This window comes from Dasypus novemcinctus, chromosome 6, assembly GCF_030445035.2.
Source record: "Dasypus novemcinctus isolate mDasNov1 chromosome 6, mDasNov1.1.hap2, whole genome shotgun sequence".
NCBI lineage: Eukaryota > Metazoa > Chordata > Mammalia > Cingulata > Dasypodidae > Dasypus > Dasypus novemcinctus.
Window position 1 is genome coordinate 42,705,010 of NC_080678.1, and position 25,507 is coordinate 42,730,516.

The 25,507-nt window shown below is 36.6% G+C and overlaps 1 protein-coding gene and 1 pseudogene across 8 annotated transcripts in view; one reads left to right on the forward strand and one right to left on the reverse strand.

The window, feature by feature from the left end:
• The window catches only part of LCOR (ligand dependent nuclear receptor corepressor), a 181,052-nt gene that overhangs the window by 153,994 nt on the left and 1,551 nt on the right, over positions 1–25,507 (reverse strand). The window lies entirely within an intron of this gene.
• On the forward strand, positions 18,376–19,022 carry LOC105745976 (SIN3-HDAC complex-associated factor pseudogene; annotated as a pseudogene).

Sequence of the window (25,507 nt, forward strand, 5' to 3'; positions counted from 1 at the left end):
AAGAAGAATTAATGCCAATCGTGCTCAAACTCTACCCAAAAATTGAACAGGAAGGAACACTACCTAACTCATTCCATGAAGCCAACATCACCAGAATACTAAAGTCAGATAAAAATTCTACAAGAAACAAAAATTACAGACCAATTTCTCTTATGAATATAGATGCAAAAACTCACAACAAAATACTTGCAAATCAAATCCAATCACGATTAAGTTGGGTTTTACACCAGGAAAGCAAGGGTGGCTCAGCGTAAGAAAGTCAATTAATGTAACAGACAACATCAACAAAATGAAGGAAGAAAAAAACATATGACCATCACAACTGATGCAGAAAAGGCATCTGACAAAATTAAGAATCCTTTCTTGATAAAAACACTTAGAAAAACAAGAATGGAAGGAAACTTCTTCAACATGATAAAGGGCATATATGAAAACCCCACAGCTAATATCATATTCAATGATGAAAAAGACAAAGCTTTCCCTGTAAGATCTGGAACAAGACAAGGACTGTCACCATTGTTATTCAATATTGTGCTGAAATTCTACCAGGGTTATAAGGCAAAAAAAAAAAAGTCAACCAAACTAGAAAGGAAGAAGTAAAATATTCACTATTTGCAGATATGATCCTATATATAAAGTCCTGAAAAATCTACAACAAAGTTACTAGAGCTAATAAACTCAGCAAAGTAGCAGGGTACAATAGCAACATGCAAAAATTTCTAGTTTCTATACACTAGTAACGAGCATTCTGAAGAGGAAATCAAGGGAAAAAAAGTTCCACTTCCTATAGAACTGAGGGTATCAAATATAGGAATAAATTTAGCTAAGGACATAAAGGGTTTGTACACAGAAAAATTTAAAAACAATGCTAAAGGAACTCCAAAGACCAAATGAAAATGGAAGGACAGTCCGTGTTCATGGCTTGGAAGACTAAATATCCCTAAGATGTTAATTCTACCCAAAATGATTTAAGATTCAAAGAAATCCCATCCAAAATTCCAACAGCCTGCTTTGCAAAAATGAAATAGCCAATTATCAAATTTATTTGGAAGGGCAAGGGGGCCTGAATAGTCAAAAATATCTTGAAAATGAAGAACCAAGTCAGAAGACTCACACTTCTGACTTTATATTACAAAGTTACAGTGATCAAAACAGCATAGTACTAACACAAGGATAGATACATAGACCAATGGAATTGAACTGAGTTCAGAAACAGACCCTCACATCTATGGCCAATTGAGTGGACTTGGCAATCATGATTGCCAACTGAGAAAGAGTAGTCTCCTCAACAAACAGTGCTAGGAGATCTGGACAGCCATATGTGACAGAACGAAAGAGAACCTCTGTCTCACACCATCTATAAAAATTAAATCAAATAGATCAAAGATGTGGATATAAGAATCAGGACTATAAAAGTCCTAGAACATAATGTAAGGAAGCATCCTCAGAATCTTGCGATAGGCAATGGTTTCTTAACACTTTACACCCAAAGCACAAGCAGCAAAAGTCCTGGTTCAAACCCCAGTATCTCTTCAAAAAAAAAAAAAAAAAAAAAACATACATATACATATATATATATATATATATAAAGTCAATTACCAAATGAATCAGCAATTCTTCTACTAGGTATATACCCAAAAGAACTAAAAGCTGAGATTCAGATAGGTGCACACCAATGTTCAAAGCAGCATTATTCACAATTGCCGAAAGACAGGAGCAACCCCAGGGTCTACTGACTGATGAATGGCTAAACAAAATGTGGTATATACATACAATCCAGTCATTAAAAAAAAGAATGAAATCCTGATACCAGGGAAACAGACTTGGCCCCATGGTTGGGGCTTCGGTCTTCCACATGGGAGGTGTTCAAACCCCAGGCCTCCTTGACCTGTGTGGGGCTGGCCCATGCGCAGTGCTGATGCCCTAAGGGAGTGCCAGGCCACACAGACGTGTCCCCGCGTTGGGGAGCCCCACGCGCAGGGGGTGCGGCTGGTAGGGAGCGCCGCCCCGCGCGTAAGAAGGTGCGGCCTGTCTAGGGGTGGCACCGCCCACGCGGAGGGCTGGCGCACCAGGATGACGCAGCAAAGAGAAACGAGGATTCCAACAACAGGAGCTGACAACAACAGGAGCGGACAAAGAAACAAGCCGCAGCAAATGGATACAGAGAACAGACTACCGGGGTGGGGGTAGGGGGAGAAATAAATAAATAAATCTTAAAAAAAATAAAAAAATAAAAAATAAAAGAAATCCTGATACCAGTGAAAACATGAATGAACCTTGAAGACATTATGCTGAGTGAAATAAACCAGACAAAAAAGGACAAATCCTGTATGATCTCAGTGATATGAAATAATTAGGATGAACAAACTTTTAGAGTTAGAATTTAGAATATAGGTTACTGTGGCTGGGTTGGGGATAGAGAATGGGGAGTTAATGCTTAATTCATACAGAATTTCTCTTTAGGTTGATTGTAAAGTTTTGGAAATGGATCGTGGTTATGATAGCAAAATTCTGAGTGTAATTAATAGTACTGTGTTATATATGTGAATGTGGATGAAAGGGGAAATTTTAGGTTGTATATATGTTACTAGAATAAAAACTAAAAGATAAAACATAAGACTGTATAACACAGTGAACCCTACTGTAAATGACAGACTATAGTATAAAAATGTTCTTTCATTAATTGTAATAAATGTACCACACTAATGGAAGGTGTTAATTACAGGGTGATATATAGGGAAAAAATACACCTAAACTGTGGACTATACTTAATAGTACAATTTTAATATTCTTTCATCAATTATAACAAAGGTACCACACTAATGCAAAGTGTCAACAATGGGGGGGGGTATATGGGAGCACTCTTACGTGATTTACCTGTAAACTTACAACCTAATTTTTAAAAAAAATTTAAATATAAATATGAAACTGAAAAAAAATTAAATAAAAGCAACAACAAAAAACTTCCCACAAAGAAAAGCCTAAGATCAAATAGTTTCACAGGGGAATTTTACCAAACATTTCAAGAAAAATTAATACCAATCCTGCTCAAATTCTTCCAAAAAATTGAAAAGGAAACACTCCCTCACTTATTCTATAAGGCATAGTACCAAACCCAGATAAAGGTATCATAAGGAAAGAAAATTACAGATGATTTTCCCTTAGAGATGAAAAAATTCTCAACAAAATACTAGCAAACCAAATCAAACAGCACATTAAAAGATTATACACCATGATCAAGTGGGTTTTATCCCTAGCATGCAAGGGTAGTTTAACATAAGAAAATCAACTAAGGAAATACACATCAACAGAACCAAGGGAGAGAAAACCACATGATCATCTGAATAGACACAAAGAAGGCATTTGGCAAAATCCAGTGGGAAGGGAAAGGGGTGCCGGCATGTGGAAATCCCCTTTATTTTTAATGTGATTTATGTAATCTATAGCATCTTTAAAAATAAAGAAATAAAAATCCAGCACCCCTTCTTGATAAACACTCAGAAAAATAGGAATGAAAGAAAACTTTACCATATGAAGTGTATATATGAAAATCCCACTGCTAACATCATAATCAATTATGAAAGACTGAAAGCTTTCCCTCTACCACCAAGAAAAAGACAAGGATGCCAACTGTTACCACTGTTTTTCAGCATTGTACTGGAAGTTCTAGCCAGTGCAATTAGGCAAGAAAGAGAAATAAAAGGCATCCAAATTAGAATAGAAGAAGTGAAACTTTCCCTATTTGCAGATGATATAATTCTGTATTTAGAAAATTCTGAAAAATCTACAACAAAGCTACTAAAACTTATAAATGAATTCACCAAAGTGAGGGGGTACAGATCAACACACAAACATCAGTCATGACTCTAAAACTAGTAATGAACAAGCTAAAGAAAAAATTAATATGATGATGATGTTCTTTCATCATTTGTAACAAATGAGTCAGAAAAATGTAAGGGGTTGGTGGTGGGGCGATGTATATAATCTTGTATGGTATGCATAATTGTTTTGTTAACTCACAGCTTCTCAAATAAAAAACAGGAAAAAGAAAAAAATTCCATTTATGATAGCAACTGAAAGAATCAAATATATAGAAATAAATTTAACCAAGGATGTGAAGAACTCATACATGGAAAGCTACAAAACATCGCTAAAAGAAATAAAAGATGATGTAAATAAATGAAAGGATATTCGATGTTCAAGGATTGGAAGACCAAATATTGTTAAGTGTCAATTCTACCCAAAGCAGTCTACACATTCAATGCAATCCCCACTAAAATTCCAACAACCTTCTTTGCAGAAATGGAAAAGCCAATCATCAAATTTATACGGAAGGGCAAGGGAAACCAAAGAGCCAAAACAATCTTTAAAAAGAAGAACGAAGTTGGAGGATTTACACACAATGTATACTGGCACCATGACAGACTCATAGGCCAATGAGACAGAATTTAGAGTTCAGCGATACTCTCACACTAATGGCCAATTTTTTTTTTTTTTCTTGCGATACCAGGAGTGGAGATTGAACCCAGGACCTTGAATGTGGGTCACTGGTGCTCAACCACGGAGTCACATCAGCTCCCTTGAACTGGTTTTTTTTTTTTTTGTTTGCTTGTTGTTTGTTTCTCCCCCTCTAGGAGATACTGGGAACCTGAGACCTCCTGTGTGGGAGGCAGGTGCTAAACTGCTTGAGTCACATCTACTCCTGGCCACTTGATTTTTGACAAGGATGCCATATCCATGCAATGGGGAAAAGAATGGTCTCTGCAACAAATGGCGCTAGCAAAACTGGTAGCTGTATGCAAAAGAATGAAGGAGGACCTCTACCTCACATCATATACAAGAATTAACTCAAAATAGAACATAGACCTGAAAATAACAATCAAAATTCCTAGAAGAAAACATAGGGAAGAATCTAACAGTTTCTTAGACTTTACACCAAAAGCATGAGCAACAAGAACAACAAAAAAACATAAATGGGACATCCTCAAAACTAAAAACTTTTCTGCAAATCATTTCATGATGAAAGTAAAAAGGCAACCTACAGAATGGGAGAAAATATTTGAAAACCACATATCCAGTTAAGAGTTTAATAACAAGAATATATAAAGAAGTCTACAATGCAGCAACAAAAAGAGAAACAACCCAATTTAAAAATGGTTGAAGGACGTAAAAGATTTCTCCAAAGAAAGTATTCAAACTGCCAAAAAGCACATGAAAAGAATTCCATCATTAGCTATTAGGGAAATGCTAATCAAAACCACAGTAAGATAACTACTACAATAGCTATTCCTTAAAAAAAAGAAAAGAATAGAAACAAGGAAAAGAAAGGAAAGGATTTTAAAAAAAAGAGAAGTGTTGGAAAGGACACAGGAAAACAGGAACATTTCATTCATTGCTGGTGTGAATGTAAAATGGTATAGCCACTGTGGAAGACAGTTTGGCAGTTTCTCAGAATATAGAATTACCATATGGTTCAGCAATCTCATTTCTAGTTATATACCCTAAAGGACTGAAAGCAAATTCAACTGATATTTGCCCATTGAAGTTCATAACAGTATTATTCACAATTGTCAAAAGATGGAAACAGCCAAAGTGTCCATCAACTGATGAAAGTATAAACAAAATGTGATATATCCATATACTGGAATATTATTCAATTGTAAAAAGAAATGACATTCCGATACATGTGGCAATATGGATGAAACTTGGAGACATCCTGGTTGAATGAAATAAACAGACATAAAAGGACAAATACTGTATGACCTCATTGATATGAAATAATTAGAATAAGCAAATTCACAGAGTCAGAAACTAAAATCCAGGGGCCAACATGGGGGTAGGGAAAGAGGAGTTAATGCTTAATTGGTACAGAGTTTCTATTTGGGTGATGGAAAAGTTTTAGTAATGGATGGTGGTGACAGTAGTACAAAACTGTGAATGGAATTAACACCACTGAATTTTATATTTGAATGTGGCTACCAAGGGAAATTTTAGGTTGTATATTTACCAACATTAGTAGAATAAAAACTTTTTAAAAAAGGACTATATAGCATAGTGAACCCTAATGTAAACAATAGACTACAGTTAACAGAACTACTATAATATTTATCAATTGTAACAAAGATACTAATGCAAAGCATTAACAGGGAAAACTGCATGTGTGAAGGGAGTATAAAGGAACTCTTTTATTTCCTGAATAATTTTTCTGTAAACCTACAACTTCTTTAACTTAAAAAAAGGTTACAAAATTTTTACTCTTTTAACTCAGCAATGGCATTTCTGGACTATCTCCTACCAGATACCAGCATTAACTACAAAACAGCATATATAGCATATATTACATATGCAGCATAGTTAATATTAAGTGAAGAGTGGAAACAATTCAAATATTCAACAATAACCCCCTGGTTAAATATATTAAGGTATGTCTACACAATGGCATAAAATGTATCAGTGAAAAAGAATGAAAACACTCTCTGTATTAGTCAGCCAAAGGGGTGCTGATGTCAAGTACCAGAAATCTGCTGGCTTTTATAAAGGATATTTGCTTGGGGTAAAAGCTTGCAGTTATAAGGCCTTCAAGAGTCCAACTCATGGTTGCTTTCTCACCCAAGTCAGTTGCTACATCTTGAAGCAAGATGGTGGATGATCTCTGCTTGGTCTCTCCTTCCTTTTTCCTCTTAAGGCTCTATGGGCCCAGCTTCTTCTGATCTCAGCTGTAGTCTGGCACAGGGCTCATCTCTCTTCACAGGACCTTAGGCGTTTGAGCCTTCTCCTTTGTATCACATGGCAGAACTGAAATGACCAAGTTCTCTGCTCTTCCATGTCTGTGAAGCTCTCTTTCTTCCTGTGTATCTTCTTCTGTGTTGAGTGTCCATTTATATCAGCTCACCAAGGGGGGCAGGAACTCAACCCTAAGGCATGCTCTACTGATGTGGTCAAAGCAAAGTCCTAATCTTTTATCAAGTAAACTTAAAACCTTTGAATTTAATACAACCGAAGGGTATCACATCCAGAGGAACAGACAAGTTTACAAACATAATTTTTCTCTTTTTCGGGGATTCATTAATAATATCAAACTGCCACACCCCCAAAAAAGACATTACAATATTCAAAAAACCTTAAATCCTTTTGAGCAGCAATTTTGAGTCCAAAATCACATCACAATTATAGAAATACAGTTTGTCTTGAGGCAAAGTCCTCTTCGATTGTAGACCTATGAAACTTACAAAACAAGTTATCTGCATCCAATATTCAGTGTGGGAAAAAGTTTCACCTGTTCTACTGTAGATGTTGCCTTACTGTAGATGTTGCAGTTGTTCCCTATTATTGTAGATGATGTTGCAGTTCAGACAGCAAACAGTTGCTTGGTGGTTTCCAATAAATATGAGGTGGAAACTAGGTCAAGGCTCTCAGTTCCAGAAACTGAGTCCCCTGTCTTTATTTCCTCTTTTGTGTGTATGATGTCTATCTCTGTCCTTTATTTCTGTAAGTTCTGCATTGCCTTCCCTTCGAGCCAACCTATCGCTGAACTGATTGCAGCAATTGGCGCCAGAAAAGGGGCTTGAAGGGAAGAAGGATCACCTCGAGCGAAATTAAAGTGGTTGTAATGGCGCAGAGCCCCGAAGTGGTTTGGAAAGCCTTCAAAGTCCTCAAGGGTTTGCTTGTATTTGCCCAGGAGAGAGAGAATGTCCTGTGTGGGTATCAGCTCATTGGATAAAGCCATACCACGAATGCCAAGAGACAACAAAAGTTCCTGTGGAACCCAGAACCTCCAGTCATGCAGATGGAAAGACGGACACTGGAAACTGCAAGGCTGGGTCTCATTCTGAAGATGAAAATGGCTTTACATCAAAGTATCTAAACTAAAGAACTTGTTCAAGCATGGCATCATAAAGCAAGTATGGGTTGGGGACAGAAAGCGATTAAGAAAGAAATTGAGAGGAGGAAAACTGGAAAAGAAGTGTTGAATTATAAAAGGAAGCAATGAAGAAATTCTAGATTAATAGAGTTGGAACTGTTTTTCTGTTTAATGTCAGTGTGTGTGTTGTAATTGTTTCAGTGTGAAAAAGAGAAAGAAAAAGAGAAAAAGGAAGGGAAAAAGAGAAAAAAGAAAAAGGAAAACAGAAAAAGAGGAAAAAAGAAAAGGAACAAAGAAAAAAGAAAAAGGAAGAAAGAAAGGGAAAAAAAGAGCAAAAGGAAGGATAAAATCAAAGATGTAAGTTAAGCGAATATTGAAAAAGGTAAAAAGTTTGTGGGAATGCTAACTGAAATGTTATAAGGTGTATTTTGTCCTAAAATAAAATGGTTAATATGGAGATATACAGGACAGAACTAGTATGCATATAACAAGCTGTAGAAGTATTGTGGTAGCATTCAGTGAGATGTGTTCTGTAAAAGTAAAACAAGTCTGAATGAATACAAAAAGTGCAAAAGCTGTGTGAAAAGGTCAACAATGGACTGTTGCAGTTTTTTAAAAAAAGATATTTATTTCTCTCCCCTCCCTCCCCCCCCCCCAGTTGTCTGCTGTCTGTGTCCATTCACTGTGTGTTAATCTGTGTTGCTTTTTGTTGAGTAATCTTGTTGTGTCAGCGCTCCATGTGTGCAGTGCCATTCTTGGGCTGGCTGCACTTTCTTTCATGCTGGGTAGCTCTCCTTATGGGGCGCACTCCTTGCGTGTGGGACTCCCCTATGCGCGGGACACCCCTGCGTGGCAGGACACTCCTTGCACACATCAGCACTGCACATGGGCCAGCTCCACATGGGTCAAGGAGGCCTGGGGTTTGAACCGCAGACCTCCCATGTGGTAGGCGGATGCCCTATCCCTTGGGCCAAGCCCGCTTTCCTGTTGCAGTTCTTCAAGGCTTTCTGCCCTGGCCTGACTGCAATGAATCTGACTGCATAGAAGAAACCTGTAGCAGTGACCCTAAGAAACAACAGAGATTATGGTATTTTAAGGGCTTGGAACAGGCAAACAATTGGGACAAGCTGTAAAGTCCTTGCTACTCTATCGAATTCTTAAATGTTGTTTGGTTGGGCAAGACAAAACTATATTCTCTGCTGCAATTGGTAAATACAATGTTTTCTCATGTTAATGGAGTTTGCATTGACTTAGCCTGTGAATTGGACATGGCCAGCACTAATATTCAGTACTGGCCTCTATAGTGTTGTTAGTTGGGAATTTGAAGCCCATGAGGAAAGAAAGCCTATTCATTAAATATCTGCTAGTTGGAAGTCTTATTGTTTGTTGTTGCAGTTATGGACTATATATAAAATGCTTGAATACTAATCAGAACTTTAATAATGAAACATATTGTGTACTTAAGTGATTTGATGAACTGTAAGTGATATATAAATGTAACTTGTTGAATGTATTGAGAAAAAATTTAATGAATATTGTTCTTCATGCATGAAGCTTTGTTAATCAGTGAAATGTCATTTGCGTAGACTTAGTAAAAACAAAAGGGGGGAAATATGGGAAAAAGAGTTTCACCTGTTCTATTGTAGATGTTGCCTTATTGTAGATGTAGCACTTGTTCCCTATTACTGCAGATGATGTTGCAGTTCGGATAGCAAACAGTCGCTTGGTAGTTTCCAATAAATATGAGGTGGAAGCTAGGGTTGAGTCTCTCAGTTCCAGAAGCTGTGAATCCCCTGGTCCCATCTTTACTTCCTCTCTTGCGTGTGTCTCTCTCTGTCCTTTATTTCTGTAAGTTCTGTGTTGCCTTCCCTTTGAGCCAACCTATTGCTTAGCTGATCGCAGCAATTCAGAGGGACCGACATAGGATAAACATTTGCATTATCATAAGGAGAATTTGGGAGGGAAACATGAGTCACTAGTCCTCATGAGTTCTGAAAAACCTTGCAGGGCATACTCCATTAGATTTCAAAGTCTGAGAGTCATTCTTAAGATGATGGTTTCTTCTCCTCCTTGGGGCCTTACTGGGGCCCACCCTTTCCACAGGCTTGCCAAACCACCATTTTCTCGGTTCCACCCTCATCAAGCATCTGGATGCTGACCAAGCTCCACACCTCACCCTCCAAGAACACTGGGGTGATGGCCACACTTTATCCAATCTCTGGTAGACTCTCAACCCCCTTAGTACAGGGAGGTGGTGGCACTGTACTGTCTCTGGCATACAGGACCAATCTTCTGAGAACAGTGAGGTGGTGACCCGGACTTCCATAATCTATGGGGAACAGGCCCACTCCCCTCAGAGCACTGGGTGGCGACCTCACTCTACCCAACCTTTGGGGAATGTGCTCCATCCTCTTTGTAGCCTGGGGAAGCAAAACTCTCCCTGAACAGTGGGCTGGAACATTCACCCTCTTCAACTGCCAGGACAAACCTACCCTCTCTATACACATGGGTGGGGTTCCTCTCTCAGTCCAAGGAGATGTCTTAATTTCAGACCTCAGCTTCCATGGTGTTCCTCTTAAAGCTGTTTTCCCTTCCATCTCTCTTCTCCATGTCTCTCTTAGTCCAGGCTGAGAGTGGTTTTATCCATACAGATATTACAAAAAGCTTGTTGGTTTAGCATGCAGGAGGCAAGGGTCCAAGCCATCCGACAGTAAGACTTTCTACAAGTCTTTCCCAGATAACTGCATTTTTAATCCTGACTCACAAGTTTCAAGTTTAGTAATTCCTTAAATGGGATACTATAGTCTGGAGACTTGACTTCCAGAGGCTTGGAATTTACAGAATCAGTTTCTGATTTCTTTGTGCCCAACAATTCAGTTCTCAGCTTATCTATTTCATGTAACATTTTGCTATAAACTGCATGGAGAAGCCAAGCCACATTCTCTGAGTTTACTCTGGAAATCTCTTTGGCTAATGTCCAAGCTTGTAATTTTTAAGTTCTGCTTTAATTTAATGTCGGGAGTCAACCTCGCTAAGTTCTCTTCAACTTTAAAACATGGATCACCTTTCCTCCAGTTTCCAATAGTTTCAGCATTTCTTCTAAGGCCTTCTCAGAAATAACTTTAGGCTCCATATTCTTACCAACAGTCTCTTTAGAGCAATCTAAGCCTTTTCTATCAATCTTCTCACAATTCCTCCAAAAAATACCCCTTCCCCATTTATAAAATCGCTCCAGCATTTCTGGTAATTGCATCAGACTGAACCCCACTCTCCTGGTACCAAATTCTGTATCAGTCAGCTAAAGGGGTGCTGATGCAAAGTACCAGAAATCTGTTGGCTTTTATGAGGGTATTTATTTGGAGCAAAAGCTTACAGTTACAACGTCCTAAAGAGTCTAACTTAAGGTTGCTTTCTCATCCAAGTCAATTGCTATGTGCTGAAGCAAGATGGCAGGTGATCTCTGCCTGGACTCTCCTTCCTTCTTCCTCTTAAGGCTCCATGGGTCAAGCTTCTTACAATTTCAGCTGTAGGTTGGCATAGGGCTCGTCTCTCTTCCCAGGGCTTTAGGTGTTTGAGCCTTCTCCTTTGTGTTACATGGCAGGACTGAAATGATCAAGTTCTCTCCTCTTCCATGTCTATGGAGCACTCTCTCTTCTTGTTTATCTTCTTCTGTATGAGTATCCATTTATATCAGGCACTCAATCCTGAATCATGCCCTACTGACGTGCTTGAATCAAAGCCCTAATCTTTTATCAGGTAAACTTAAAACCTTTGAATTTAATACAACCGAAGGGTATCACATCCAGAGGAACAGAAAAGTTTACAAGCAGAACTTTTCTCTTTTTGGGGGATTCATAAATAATATCAAACTACCATACCCTCTATGTTCTCATATGGAACAATAGGCAAGATATATTAAGTGAAAAGAGAAAGGTATAGAACAAGGTATTCCATATGCTATCTTTATATGTAAGACAGGAGGAAATGTAAGAAAAAATATTACTATCTGCTTTTATTTTTTTAACAAGACCCTGAAAGAATACATAATAAAAATGGTTACAGGGAGAGAGGATATGGCTCAAGCAATTGAGTGGGTGGCTGCTTCCCTCATGGGAGGTTCCAGGTTTGGTTTCTGGTGCCTTCTAAAAACAAAAAAACAAACAAATGAAGAAACCAACTCAGGAGATCCGATGTGGCTCAGTGGTTGGTCTCCAGCTTTCCACATACAAGGTCCCAAGTTCAATCCCTAGTCCCAGTACCTCAAAAAAAAAAAGGTTACAGGAGGAGGGTAAAAACTGAGGGGCATGGGTAGAAGCTAGATTTTTCACTGCACACTTAATACATAATCCTGAGTTTTGAATTGAGTATTACTAAACATAAAAAAGGCACAACTGGGGAGCAGGCGTAGCTCAGTGGTTGAGCACCTGATTCCCACGTATGAGGTCCCAGGTTTGATCCTCAGTACCTCCTAAAAAAGAATAGGTACCACAGTGAAAAAAAAAAACAGATGAAAATTAACTGTATTGCATCCATCCTTACTAATTTACGATATAACATATTCTTTACTTATTGTTCCTATTTCATTTTAGTGAATGTAGGGGGAAAGTATATAAAGCTTAAAAGTACATTCAGAGGGCCACCTGTTTTTCCAATAGTCTTTTTCCAATACAGTCTTAAGTTCCTCAAAAGTGAATTTTCCTACCACGAAAGTTTGGGTTTTGGGTAAGAATTATAGTACCTGCAGAAAATATCACTTCCTATAAATTAGAAACTAGAAGACTATTCATAAGATCATATTTTTTCAAAGTTAAACCAAACCCTGAAGGTTCATCCAACTCTTAGCTTGCAGAAAATGACAAGAGCCCAGAAAAATTATTTAAGGTACTCTGAAGTTTTTTTTAGTCTGATCAATACACTAATTGTTCCCACCTGGATAGCCAGTTGTCCCTGCTGTATACTTTAATGGCTTTTGTTTTTAAACATTGTTTCCCCCTTCCTTGGATGGCTCCCTCATCTGTTTTCTCATTGTTTTTGCTTATTTGAGTTCATTGTTTTTTTTTTCTTCTTTGCTTGTTATTTTTCTTTTTTCTTTAGGATGTAGTGGGAACCAAACCCAGGCCCTCCCGTATGGGAGGTGGGCACTCAATTGCTTGAGCCACCTCTGCCCCCTATACTTTTATACTTAGGCTACTGGCCTAAGTATATTAACATATTAACAAACTAACTCTGGGTGTTGCATTTTAATTATTAGTTTGTTCTCATATGAAACTACACTATTTGAAAGTCAAACACACGCAAAAAAAATGTTTAGTTGCTCATCAACAAGGACTACTGCTTCACCTAAACTTTAACTAGAAGATTCTGTGAAATATAAGAGTTCAATAAATACAAGTCAATCACAAAATATCCTATCATTATTATGGGTACAAAAATTTTTTAATATATTTTGAAATGTTAAACTCCTAAATTCCAAAGGCATCTGAAATTCCCATAATATCCATTTAAAATGCCAGAACCATAAAACTACTAGAAGAAAATGTAGGGAAATATCTTAAATACCTTGTGGTGGGTGGTGGTTTCTTGGACCTTACTCCCATAGCATGCACAATAAAAGAAAAAATAGATAAATGATACCTTCTCAAAATTAACCACTTTTGCACCTCATAGGACTTTGTCAAAAGGGTGAAAAGGCAGCTGACGCAGTGGAAGAAAATATTTGGAAATCACATGTCCAATAAGGGCTATTTTTTTTTTAAAGATTTTATTTATTTCTCTCCCTTACCGCCCCACTGTCTGCTTTCTGTGTCCATTCGCTATGTGTTCTTCTGTGTCTGCTTGCACTCTTGTAAGGCAGCACTGGGAAACTGTTGTTACTTTTTTTGTTGCGCCATCTTATTGTGTCAGCTGTGTGTGCAGTGCCACTCCTGGGTGGGCTGCACTTATTTTGAGCGGGGCAGCTCTACTTGCAGGGCACATTCCTTGTGCATGGGACACCCCTATGCAGGAGACATCCCTGCATGCCACGGCACTCCTTGCGTGAGGCAGCACTGCGTGTGGGCCAGCTCACCACATGGGTCAGGAGGCCCTGGGTATCGAACCCTGGACCCTCCATATGGTAGGCAGATACCATCAGTTGAGCCATGGCTGCTTCCCCAATAAGGGTTTAATATCCATGATATATAAAGAGATGTTACAACTCAAGAATAAAAAGACAAACAACCTGATTAAAAATTGGGCAAAAGACTTGAAAAGACATTTGCCCAAAGAAGTACAAATGGCAAAGAAAAAACAAATGAAAAATATTTCAACATCACTAATGATTAGGGAAATACAATCAGAACTACAGTGAGATATTATTTCACACCTATCAGAATGGCCACTATCAAAAAATTATGGAGACAGCGGCCATGGGAGTTGCTGAAGGCAGGGAGAGGGGAAAAGAGGTGTGATATTAGGACATTTTTGGGACTTTGAGGTGTCCTCAACAATATTGCAGGGACAGATGCAGGACACTATATACCTTGCCATAACGTACTGAATGGACTGGGAGAGAGTATAAACTACAACATAGCCATAGTCCATGTTGTGCAGCAACGCTCCAAAATGTACTCATCTTAGTGTGGTACAAGGAAGAAAGAAGTTGTCAATATGGGAGGAATGGGGGTTGGGGAGTGGAGTATACGGGAACCTCCTATTTTTTTAATGTAACATTTTGTGTGATCCATATATCTTTAAAAAATAATAATAATAATAAAAAAACAGAGAGCTATAAGTTTTAGGATCTGGAGAGACAGGAACACTTAATCACTGTTGGTGGGAATGCAGAATGGTACAGCCACTGTGGAGGACTGTTCGGCACGGTTCCTAAAGAAGTTGAATATAGATTTCCCACATGACCTGGCAATACCACTACTGGGTGTATATTCAGAAGAACTGAAAGCAGTGACACGAACAGACATCTGCACACTGATTTCAGAGTGGCGTTATTATGATTGCCAAAAGGTGAAAACAACCCAGGTATCCATCAACCAATGAATGGCTAAAACTATTGGTTTATTCATATGCTGGAATATTATGCAGCTGTAAGAATAAATGAAGTTGTAAAGCATATTATAATATGGATGAACCTGGAGGACATTATGTTGAGTGAAGCAAGTCAGACAAAAAAAGGACAAATATTGAATGACTACATTACCATGAACTAAATAAATTGTGTAAAATATTGTATGATTCCATTTGTATAAAAATGTAAATATAAATCATTTTATAAAGATGAAATTTGATTAGTGGTTATGTAGGGCTAGAGAAGGCATGCTAAGGGGTGTGGAGTTTTCCTTTCTGGAGTAAAGAAATAATTCTAAAATTTTTTGTAATGATGAATGCACAAAACTGTGATTAGACTTAAAAGCCACTAATTATACAGATCTTATGGTAAGTGAATATATCTCGAAAAAAACTGCTTAATAAATAAAAAATTGTGCAAGAATAGCCAGAAATAGCAACTATGTACAGCAGGGGAAACAGAAAGATTGATAGGTGAAGGATTTTCTTGTTTGTTTGTTTTTCTGTGTATAAGTATTATTACTGAAATAATGAAAATGCTCTAATGATTGAAGTGATGAATGCACAACTATGTGATTATACGAAATACCATTGATTGTACATTTTGGATGGGTTGTGTGCTTTATTAATATGTATCAATAAAATCGATTTTTTAAAAAAGGCATCCTACAGGGTGTGAAGTGGTTAAAAAAATTCATACACTCAGAAAGAGGTAAAACTGGCCAAAAAAATTTAACCAGGAGATACAGAACAGGTCGAAAAGAAGTTGAAGTTAGGAAAGTACTTAATCTGATCTAAATTACATCAAAAAGTTCTTAGCCTTCATGTGATATGAATAAAGTGCTTGAGATAAGTTTCAAAATCAATGAGATAACAACTGAAGCAAAAACGTTGTGAAAATTATTTCGGATCATGGAAAAAATTATGAGCTTATATCCCTAAAAAAAAAGATAGCCAGTGGGAAAACCCATGATCAGCATTTTATTTCAAAAGGATAGACTGAATCACAAATTTCATGTTGTTATGTTACCAAATACGATCCACATCAGCTTTTTCAAAAGTAGACCAAGATTCATGTGTGAGAAATTAATAGATTTTGCTTAACCAGCATGCATTTCCCTTTCTTATTAGCACCCTAATTTTCTTTTGAAGAATCTGTCCCCTACCCTCACCCCCCAAACCATAAAGGAAGGATGACCTTAGCTCCCTCTTCGAAAGTAGGCATCTGTCCTTGGTCAAGACAGAGTATCATACTCTACTGGTTCAGGGACAGGCTTCATGGCCCAAGACTGGCCAATAAATGTACCGATCCCCCAATGTGGCTGATGTTATCCAGAATATGATGCATGGCTTTTTCTTGGATTGTGAACCTTAAGATCGTCTAGAGTAGCCACTGACCATCTTTACCATCATATGGAGGAAGCCAAAGAGAAAAGGGATGTTTAGATATGAAGAAAAGGAGCCATGCTTGATGACTGTTAAATTTCTGATCTAGTTATGTCAGAACCTAGCTTTACTTCCCAGTAAAAATCAACAAATGACCTTATATTGATTTGAGCAAGGTTCTGTCACTTGCAATAGAAAGAGTCCTGACAGAGAATTGTGAAATTTCTCCTTCCTCTTCTCAGCAACTATATTCTACTTAGGAACTTCCCTTTCTATCACATATTTAAACAGATTACTTGCTAGCGTGCACCAAATTTAAGTTGTAGCTTGCTAGAACTGAACAAGCATTTGGCCAAGATTCAGTAATCCTGAACACTGTTCTCAATCTGTTCTGCCCTATCTCCTCTCCCTCCTTTTCTCTGACATCTCTGGGAAAGGTCACACTGCTATTATAAGGCTTTTGTTACGAACTTCAGAATAGTGCCCTGTGAATTAGGCTTGTCCACATAACTCACCAAGCTTTAGCCTAGAATCAATATCACTGGACATACTTTGCTGCTTTTCTTCTTCCAAGCCTATGCTCAAATCTCAGTAAATGATCATGAAAGGCCAGTTTAGTGACATATGAAGAAAAACTAAGTCGGTGGAAATACTCAGCTCAGAAACCTATTTAATTCTCAATACCACTAAGAAAACTACAAAAAATCAAGAAGCAAAAGTAAAAATAAACAAACTATATAATATTTCATTTATTTTTATTTTAACATTTAAATACCATACAACAAATTCTGTGGATAAGAAAGCCTTTATGCTAAGGGAAATCCCCCTGAATGCCTCAGTAAGAGTTACTAAACTGACCAATTTTTAAAAAATACCCATCTCCATTTTTCTATATTTCAAAATAAAGACAATGTGAAAGCTTTCTAAAAAAAGTATAAAATATGCTCAGCTGTAAGATGGCTGTGACACCATTAATGAATTTTCTGATATTTCCTACTTTCTATATGTCAAGTTTCAGAGAAAGAGTTTATTATTCCCCTAGATTATGACACCTATAAAAAAATCTGGTGAGACAATTTTATGTTTCTGAATAACTCCCTTCAAACTTCATAAAACAATTGTGACTAATTGATTTTTAATGATTCAGAAGTTAAAACAAATGTTGCTTTACTTTGGATGGTAAAGTATAGCTGTAATAGTTTTTAATACAATTGTAAGGCACAACTAAGTAGAATCTTTTTTCTCTTTAGTATGAAGCGTTTCAAACAAATTATTATTTCTAAGTTCCCAATACCAAAATTTGAAATGTTAGTCTAAACCACTGGTTACATTCATTATTTTTTCTTTTAGCAATCCTTTGATTCAATGTAGTTAATAAAAAATTAACTATATGTAAATATAGTTAGAGCACTAAAACACACAATCGTTTTATACATGTAACTTCCTTCACTTGAATAATATATTACATAACATGTTTAAGGATATTATAAAAATCCACAATTCTCTTTAATGAAAACAGATAAAATTGTGGAAAAGGAAAAAAAAAAGATAAAAATAAAAGTTGTCAATTATTACTATTAGCTTTCCTAAAAGCAAGCCCTCACAAATAAGCCACCAAGCAAAGCATTCTCATACTAATTCTTTCACCAACGTCATAAAATGCTCAACTTTATCCCTAAGACATTGTTATACTTCATGACCTAACCAACTCAAAAATCAAGAAAAAACTAACAAATTCAAAACAACCTTTTGAAAACAGTATACTTAGTGCAGCACAAGAAAATCAAATCATAAAATAGTTTGCCATAAATTGAACAATTTGTTAGATTTCTGGGCTTTATAAAATAGAAACATTTTAAGTATCAAAAATACTGCTGTTGTGAAAAGCAGAATCTACACCTTCCCTGCCAGCAGTAGCAACTGCAGAACTACAGGAGACAACCTTTCTAGCCAAGGCAGCTGAGGAGGGAGAAACAGGAGTGTAGCCCAGCCTGGTGTGCACTCTGCTACCTTGGGAACATTACTGCACACAGAACAGCTGCTTTTGGAAAACTACTGTTCAGATGATGTCTGGTTTTCACAAGTCAAAGATGTACTGAAGTATAAAGGGCAGTTACATTTGCAGGGCTAAGTCCTCCAGTTCTCAAGTCACTGACAGGAAATGCTATGAAAAGGACTTCCAGAGTTGTTTTGGGTTGCATGAGACTCATTCAGGAGATTTCTTGCAATGTTTGTGTCCTGCTTGTGAAAAGATGGAAAAAGCTGTCAGCAGGATAGAAAAACAAAACAAAACACTGGAATCACGTGGTAGATGCAAGAGCAGGATCCTGTCTAAAGCCTACACTGAAACCAAAGAAAGTGAAAACTTTATCTGGAAATAGGATAAAAAGCAACCAGAAAAGAATTCAAAGAAACTGCAGAAAGAATTTAAACATGGTAATTCTGATGCTCATAATACCACCTCAAGTGTCTCCCCAGTCCAATCTCCTTGTTACAGTAACTAGTCAGGTGAAGGCTCATATACATATGGCTTCTGGCTCTAACAGAACACCAGTCTTTTCTTTTTTAGATCTCACATATCAGAAAATATGCTCTGGGATTATTTATAAAGGCCGTTTTGGGAAGTCCTCCAAATACACATCTATTCAAGCCTTGCTGCAACAGTAAGAAAGCAGTTGTTGAAAGCTGGAGGAGCAGGAGCGAGAGCCTCTAACCCATCTCCATTCAAAGTGGTAACTGAGGTTTATGTATAAGGGGAAAAAAAATTGTTTTTAAATTTTGGTAAGACAACAAAGCAACAAAGTGACCTTCCTATTTTTAATGTGGATACGTGCTATTCCACCAAAAGATAATTTCTAGAATGGTTTTGAAAGTTATTCCCCAGCCCCCAGTTCCACAAACTCTCATAAAGCCAGTGTCAAGCTTACTGAAATTGAAGAATTGTACATAATATTTAAGACGCTATTTCATAGAAAAGCTGAATTGCTGCTGAAAAGTGCTCTTTAAGTATTTTTTTTAAACCCTCTTCTTATGAATGAAATTAGGGAAACTTTAGGAGACAAAGATTGGATTTGCTATATGATAAACCATATGTAGTTTTAGCATTTTCTATATTGAGAAGCACTGGTTAGATCATTTTTTAAGACGGCTGGCTACACTTGTTTCCCCTTATAACAGTAAATTTGTCATAACTCACTAACATGGACTTGCTGCTAAAGGTATTTGTTAATAATTTTGAAATATTAAGATCTTCCTAAGATTCTGATGATTTAAACCTGTACTACTAAAATATTAAGCAGGACAAACTAAGCTTTCTGGTGCAAATACCTTGAAAGAGAAAGTAATTACTAAATATACAGAGAGGTAACTTGACTGTATATGTTGCATCCTGTATCACATCTCTCCAAATTAATATTTGATAATGATTTTAATTTATATGAAACTTCTAAAGCAGAATCAAAGCTCCTCTTGGGGAAATGGCAAAGCTTCAGGATAAGCAATCCTATATGAATAGTACCAAAGCATTACCACACAGTAGACAGAACACTATTTAAAAAGTGTTCAAGTCTTCAAGATGGCACAAAACAAAGGTTAATGCTTCTTGGGGCCCATTTCTTAGCAATATTGCCAAGTATGTATATAATTGACTTTTGTTTGTGTTATAGGACTGGTGACTTCACTGAAAACCTACACAATTCAGTTTTAGCTCTGGATTACTTTGGTTGACCTTTCTAAAACTGGATTTTAAAATTGGATAGTATAAATTATAAGGAGGAGCCACTTTGTAGGCACCTTACAGCTTTATAGTTCTTAATCAAAACTTAAGATTCTATATTTCTCCTTTTGGAAAAATCTATATGCTATATGCCCCCAACTGCACAGACTATGCAGTGAGAAGAGTCAGCTCCTCCACAGCCTTTGAGGGATACTACAAGAGTCCCAGCCATTATTATCTTCCTCCTAATTATATTTGAAATATTGTTGGTTTTGGGGCATATATTTTGACTGCAGTACTGGTGATAGACTATATTATAATATGGATCATATCTACCTCTGTATTTATTACTATTCCTTATCCCTTCTACCTTTCTTTGCCTGTAGGATATATTGTATGTCATTAAGCACTTTGTATTAACATATTAAAAATCTACAAACCTGTTTTGTACTTTTTATACTATTGGACATTTGTAATCAAAACATTTACAAGGACACTGAAAATATTGTTACTAGAAAAAAAATACTGCTGTTGTACAGTTTCCCTCACTATCTAAACTCTCACTATTCAAACTTCAGAAATTGAATAGTTTGAAACAAAATGTTTGAGATAGAACTTTAGAAAGTAAATATATTCCTCTCTACCCAAATCCTTGTTATTTACTAGCCAAAACTCAGGAACAAACCAGATTTGAAAAATGTAGTATGCCATATTATTTGAACTTGATTATTTGAACCCTTACTGTCAAAAGTCAGGAACTTAATAGATTTGGATAAGGTCTATCTATTTCATCATGTAATTCCATCTAATAGCCAACAATAATTCTAATAATTCACAGAAAAGAATATTTAAGGAAGCCTTTCCTGAGGAATTCTATTTCACTCTGATCATTCCATTACTACATCCATTACTCCCTTTGCAAGATAAGTTGCAGTTGTTGCATTATACCTGCTTATGTGCTGATCTGTGAGTGTTCTCAAATTGAGAGTATGAAGAGAAAGAAATATTTGAAAATCATATATTTGATAAGGGTCTAGTATCCAGAATATATAAAAAACTCTTACAAATCAACAATAAAAAGATAACTCAATTTTAAAAACAGACAAGGGATTTGAATAGACATTTCTCTGAAGATAGACAAATGGCCAACAAGCCACATGAAAAGATGCTCAATGTATTAAGGAAATGCAGTAAGAAAGTTATCATCAAAAAGACAATAAGCAAGGATGTGAAGAAATTAGAATCCTCAAATATTGGGAGTGAGAACAGGAAATGGTACAGTCACTCCGGAAAACAGTATGGTGGCTCCTCAAAAAGTTAAACATAAGTTACCAAAAGACCCAGCAATTCCACTCCTAAGTATAGACCAAAGAGAACTGAAAACAAATGTCTACAGAAAAACTTGCAAGTAAATGTTCATAGGAACATTATTCATAACAGCCAAAAAGTGGACACAACCCAAATGTTCATTAACTGATGAATGGATAAATAAAATACGATCTGTCCATTTAATGGAAAGCTATTCAGCCGTAAAAAAGGAATAAAGTATTGAAAACATGCTACAACATGGATGAACCCTGAAAACACTGTGCTGAGTGGAAGAAGCCAGACACAAAAGGCCACCTATTGTAGTATTCCATTTATATGAAAAGCCCAAAACCAGTAAATGCATAGAGCCAAGTACATTACAGGAGGTAGGAGAGGGTAGAGAAGAGGTACCGGGCAGCATGGGGAAGGGCAATTTAGAAGGGTTAAGTAATGCCTGCTACTTTTGGGGGTGATGAAAATGCTCTAAAATTAATGGTGGTGATGTTTGTAAAACTTTGTGAATATACTAAAAACCAATTAATTTATACTATAAAAAAAGTGAATTTTATGGTATGTGAATTACATCTTGATTATTAAAAAAAAGAAAAAAATTCAGGGTACAGATCATTGTGCTTTGGATACCTCCTGTTTAACAAGAGATGGTCAATAAAATCAGCTAATGGTTTACACCAGAATTATCCCAAAAACAATGTACAGGTATATGGAAGAGTAATCTGGAGGATATTACTAAGTTTTTTTAAACCTGAAACTACAAAAAAATAACAACAGCTCTATTTATTCAATAGTTACCAAATATCACAGACTGAGATTCCATATAGCAGAATGGTAGATATAAAAGAAGTTAGAATCAAGAGACAGTTCAAAGGCACATCAAAATAAATCAAACCCCTCTGCTGAGGCTTCAGAACCAATTACAAGCCAGGGATGAAATTAAATCTCATTATTTTATATATGACTTTATTTGCCAGACTTGAGAACAAATACTTTTTGACTGTTTCCAAATACTAAATGTAACCTCTAAGAAGGAAATTTTGCCAATACTAAGGATATTCAAAAACAATAGCCCATGCCACTGATGACAGACAATTCCAAAAACTAGTTTTCTGTGTAATGGAATGGCCTCCAAATGAGCTTACTTTGAAGAGAACACTACTGTGGATGACAAATTTTTCTCTGCCAACATGGTTATAAAAAGTCTGTGCCACTACTGCAGTTCCACAACGAAAACCTTAAATAAAAGCAACATTCCTCCCTAGTGTTGCAAACCCCAAATTGCCTATCAGGAAGAGTCTACTTTTTAAACTGTCATTTGAAACCTATCTTTGCAAACCTATCACCCTACACTAATCATGGACTGCAGCTGAAACGGACAAATTGTCTTTTTCATGTATCCACTTCCACTTCTGTTCACGGTATTTCTCATTAGTAGAAAGCCTTTTCCACATTTGTCAAAATGAAGCAATAAACTGCTACCATCTTCATGAAGCCTTTCTTCATCATGTAAAATTTTTCACTTCTAAGCACCTTTAATACTTGTTTGCACCATCATACGGCACCTTTTACCTTGTACTATAACCGAATACATTATAATTTCCCTAAGGTCTAAAAGTTCCTAAAGGTAGGGCAATTTCCCCAACATCTTCATTTCCCTGCAGTATCTGGTACAAGGCAGATGCTTAAATATTTAAATGAAGTAAATACCCAACAGCCTTTCCTCCTAAAAACAGCACTAATACAAGTAGTTATGCAGGACTGAGAAATATTAAGCTTCCACAGATGCAGCGTAACCAGTTCTCACTCTGGAAGAAAAATCCCAGGTCATCATGTGCAACCTCAAAACGCTAAAAAAAAAAAAAATTAAAAATGGTATTATTCCAAAGCTTCCTAGAATTCTCCAGTTACAAGCACATTTGAGGGAATTAGATCAATCTGAAATAACTCTCTGTAAATCAAGAAGAATCATCCCACTGTCTTTTTCAGCAAAGCTGGACCTAAGTTGCAATCACGAAAACTCTCCCCACACTGGGAAGAGCTTTTTGAAAATATAGCAAGGGTGAGGTGCAGCAAAGCAATAGATTACACCATATCAGGCAGCAGAGACAGCCTAGATCAGGGGTTCTTAACAAGGGGTCCATGAGCGAACTGAAATTCAAAAAAGCATTCTTGTGGGCATGTGTTGGTGTGGGTGTGATACATTTATTAAATAATACACAGTACAGTGTGGACTTAGTAAGGGGTCCGTGGTTTTTATCTGACTGGCAAAGGGGTCCATGGAACAAAAAAAATGTTAAGAACCCCTGGCCTAGATCTTCCTGGAATCTGGACTAATCATCCTAGCCCCAGAGGACCCCTCAATAATCACCTGGTTAAACCAAATATCCATCTTGATGATAATCACTGTCTGAGCCTCCTACCAACTAAACCATTTCAACTAAACCTAATAATAGAATCACCACCACCACTAACAACAACCCCCCACTGTACACTCCCCTCAAAAAGAGGGAGATTTAGGTTTTCGAAATGAGTGAGACTGCTATAAATTAAATGTCATTAGAAAACAAATGACCCCAAAGTATTAAGATAATCAGTCAACAGAATCAAATAGAAGGTTAACTGTTCAGAACCAATCCCATTAAAATTAAAGAGGAATGCTCACATCTGTTAGTAACAAACAGAGTTGCCTTTTGGATTATATAAAGATCACTGCCATCTCTTTTAAATATATAAAGTTCTTAACACTACAATAGATTTATTTACAACTCTCCTCTTAAAGAACAAAATTCCATAAAATGAAGGAGAAAATACGAGGCACAATTATTTTAGTTGGGAGACTATCAACTATATGTTACTGCCTAGATTAAAATACCACTTCTGCACTCTGGACTCTGAATATCTCCTGAACTTTATCACCTCGAAAGTGGAAATTTGGAATTTAACTATGCATTAAGAAAAGCAATTACCAATTTAAAATATTCCTTCACAAAAATAAAAGGAATCAATTTTGATATTCAGTTTATATATTTACAAAAGGATTTTATTAGCTATAATTTTAAAAAAAAACCTTAACATAAATGCAGCAGTAACTAACCACTAAAGCCAGCAATATCTGATAAAAACAGGGCCTGAGGCGAGAGGCTGGGATGCAAACCAAACAGAATTAGAATAAGATAAACAACTCATTAAAAACATCTGAACTAAAAAGCAATATTAATTTAAGTAATCTACAGGCTTAGTCATCAATTCCAAAATCTCTTACAAGTTATAAAGCCCAAATGAACAAAACTAATAACTAAGTAAATTAAAAATTCTTTAAGAACAATTTTAGGATTTTACATCTTAAACACACAATTCTGAAAACCCATTAACTTCCTGCTTCTCAAAACCTCTTGATTCTTGTAAGCTCTCTTATACGGTGGTTACAAAAAATACATAAGTCAAAAAGTGCTTAATTCGATGTAACAGCTTAGCAAATGTATGATAAAACCAGCGTGGGACAGAACAGAGTAAATGATAACTGATAACCAAAAACAAGGCCGTTTCCTGGAGGGCAGAGCTGGGCTTGGATTGGCAGGAGGGGGATTTTTAAATATATTCACAAGACAAATTATACCAAAACAAAAAACAAAAAACCCCTGATTCATGACTTTATTATTTACATAAGCATATGTTTTAAAATGTACTTTTAACCTTTGGACAAACAAAGTAATATGAGATACCTTAAAGCATTATTGTCTATAATAATTTTGAGTTTAAATTTGTAATAAAATTCACCTTATATATTTCTATAGTGAACCACTGCAGAAAGGGAAAGGCTTATATTCTCTAAGTAAAGGTTATCTTATGTTTCACTAGCATAAACTTTCAGTTTTGCTTTTAATCTATTATAGAAAACATCGCTTGCGGGACACTGAAGGGCAGACCCTCCTGTCAAGCCAGAGGGCTCAAGCACAAAGACACGGAGCTAACCAAGTGCTGTAATTCTTCCAAACTGAGCCTCTCCACACCCCCTCCACCCTTCCCCCCAACAGATATGTCTATTAAATCAGTGTCTGTTCTCCCCCTCGCACAACAAAGAGAACTTCTCACCGCATGAAATTGCCGCTGAATGGACACCAGAAAGCAGGATTTGCATAATTCCTTCCAACGAAACCCAG